The following is a 3,277-nucleotide window of genomic DNA, read 5'->3' on the forward strand; positions in this document are numbered from 1 at the left end:
CCTCTCTTTTTAGTCAGAGTGTTGCTGAATTCTTCTTTCCTTGCTTCTCTTCAACCAAAGTGGGTTCAAAGTCCATATTGTTCCTTGAGCTCTTGGTTCTTGTCGTATTCCTTGTTCCTCTTTGCTAACGGATTGTTTGCCATCTCGTTCATCTCCATTGTATTCTTTCTTTCAATTTGTTAAACCTCTCAAGGTTCATGGTTTCACTCGTTTGTTAAAGAAGCAACTTTGTTTTACCTCTTCCTCTTCTGCTTCTCTTTGGTGCCATCCTTAGATCTCGGGCGAGATCTCTTCTATGTTGGGGAGTGTTGTGACGACCCAAGATCGACCCTCCAGAAGCCTTCTAGTTAATTCGTTGTTGCCATGTGTTTTATTTCTTAGTTTCATTCATCATGTCATCATTTGAATTGGATCGGTAGTCCACTGCCATCGTTTTTCATGTAACTCATAGCCATTCGTAGTTGCCGCTTCTCTCCTTGTCTCTATGGCATGTTGTGAGACCGCTTGTTTTCGTTGACCATTCTCAGTCCAACCACACGCTTGACCGCATCAGCCTAACCTCTCTCTTCACAGTGCACAAATCCACCTCCGTGCGCGTACGAAACATACCCCGACCCGAACCGGGCACTTGTGACCGATGGGTCCGAATCATCCCAAACATCCCCAAAACATTTTCGTTTTCTCATTTGAACTCCCTAGACTATTTTTCTCGACTATCCAATCTAATCGGAGGGTCCAAAATCATTCCACCCTCTAAACCACCTACCTATTTAATCCATGTAAACCTACCCTAACCGTACACCAACTCCCTCAGTTTCCTCACACTGCCGCCACTCTCTCCATCGGGATCCACAACCAGCCAACCACCTCCCTCCTATTTCAGCCCCTTCCAAATCCAGCGATCCATCCTTGCACGTGTCTTGCTCCTCCTCGATCCCCTTGCACCCATGGAGCCCAAGCCCCTGCAGCCGCCCGAGGCCTCGTGCACCCCTCCCAGCCTCCTCGCCAGAGCCTTTTCCAACCCGTCGAGCATCAGCAGCCAGACTCTCGGCCGCGGCGGCGAGCGCCACCTCCAGAGCTGCTCCGTCCGCTGGCGCCCGCCTGGCCTTGCCCCTTTCTATCCTACGCTAAAGCTCTCTCTCTCTCTCTCTGTCTCACTGGACTCCCCCTCTGTTCTCTGTAACAGCGACGCCGCCATCTTCTCGGAGATTCGCGTCGTCGGAGCCCACGCAAGGCGCCAATTCCTGCCGCCGCTACTCTACTTCCTGGAGGAGTACCTCGACGAGAACGCCGCCCGTGGTGCCCCCGATCTTTCCCAGCGTGATCCCATTCTGCTAACGCCCCTGCATCGGTCTCAAGCTCCGTCCTTCTTGCCCCGTTCAAGACCAGATCTGGCCACACCTAGGCCGGCTCTCCTTCGCCTACGATCCACACCACCGGCATGCTGCCATGTCCCGCCGCTGCCACTGCAAGTCCCGCTGCTGTCGAGCCTCTGCATCGAGCTGTTGCGTCCCTCTGCTTCATCAGAACACGAGCGCCTTGTCCCCTCTGTTCACCTGCATATCGACCTCCTCGAGCGAAGCCCCAAGCCGCGTTGACCCTTTCGATCGAGCCCAGAAGTAGCCCCTGCGTCGGCCTTCCTTCTTCCATCAGCCTAGCCATGCCCCAAGGCCCGGCTGCTCCTGCTTCCAGCCTGATGTGAGAACCCCACCCTTTTCCACTGTTGGCCCAATCAGGTTCGGCTCGTATAGTGTTTTTTCTCAGGACGAATTTAATCAATTCCCAGGTTTTACAGATTTTTAGAAAAACCCTCATTGTTCATGCATATAATAACTCAACAACTGTGCATCGGATTAAAATGATTTCAACATATAAAATGCTTAGAATTGCATCTTGTTTTATCCATGTTCAAAATGATTCCAACTTTCATCCATGTTCAAAATGATTAAAATGTTGTTTGTATTTAATTTGCATAAATGCCATGCTAAAATGCTTTATTTCATAACTAAATAATTGTAGCTCCGAATTAAATAAACCTTATATGTAAATGGGGTGGAAAAATGCATAGATTAGCATGGTGCACTTAGTTTTGCATGTTTAACAACTCTAAATTGTGGTTTTAGGGAGAACAGTACCAAATCCAAAATATGCACGTGGGGATTTTTCGTAATTGTTGTTTGTTGTTTCGGCCTCATTTAAACTTTCCTAAATAGTTAGTTTACTTATGCTTCACGTCTTGCCATGTTTAACACCATTTAATATTGTTGGGTACATAAACGGGAGATAACTAAATAAATGAATGTGGTGTTTCGTCAATATGAAACCTGTTACATATTATTGAGATCCACTTAATTGGTAGTATCGTTTGTTGCACTTTGCCATGCCATGCCTCATTAAAATGGACATGCATCATACTTAGTTGTGCATCATGCCATGTTTATGCTACTGTGTTTACCATGTTGTTTCCTTCTTTCCGATTGTGCTCCTTCTCAATAGTTTCGGTTATGTTGCGATTTTGAGGCTTTGTTCGACTATGTTGGTTCGTCTAGTTCATGCATTCGGTCTTCTTCCTAGCGGGATTTCAGGCAAGATGATCGTCACCTTGGATCTCACTACTATCTTTGCTATGCTAGTTGTCTCGATGCTATCGCTATGTCGCGCTACCCACCACTTGTTTATCAAGCCTTCCTATATGCCATGAAACAACCTCTAACATGTCCACCATCCTAGCAAACCGTTGTTTGGCTATGTTACCGCTTTGCTCAGCCCCTCTTATAGCGTTGCTAGTTGCAGGTGTAGTTGGACATTATTTCGTGTTGGGACATGGATATCATGGGATATCACAATATGTCTTATTTAATTAATGCATCTATATACTTGGTAAATGGTGGTAGGCTCGGCCTTTTGCTTCGAGTTTTGTTCCACTCTTGCCACCCTAGTTTCCATCATACCGGTGTTATGTTCCTTGATTTTGCGTTGCTAACATGGTCGGGGTTTATGGCCCCCCTTGACAGTTTGCTTTGAATAAAACTCTTCCAGCAAGGCCCAACTTTGGTTTTACCATTTGCCTAATAACAACTAAAACTTGCATAGGGACTTCCCGGGCCCCGAGGATAATTAATTTACAACCCTGGGCCAGTGCTCCTCATGAGTGTTGGTCCAAAACGGGCAGACTACGATTCCACCACGGGGCAACTCGAGGATTGGTTTTACTCGTAGGCTGACCTATTTGATCGTGGCCTGAGACGAGATACGTGCGGCTACTATCAGGGTGTCG

Source organism: Triticum dicoccoides, chromosome 4A, assembly GCF_002162155.2.
Source record: "Triticum dicoccoides isolate Atlit2015 ecotype Zavitan chromosome 4A, WEW_v2.0, whole genome shotgun sequence".
NCBI classification, from domain to species: domain Eukaryota; kingdom Viridiplantae; phylum Streptophyta; class Magnoliopsida; order Poales; family Poaceae; genus Triticum; species Triticum dicoccoides.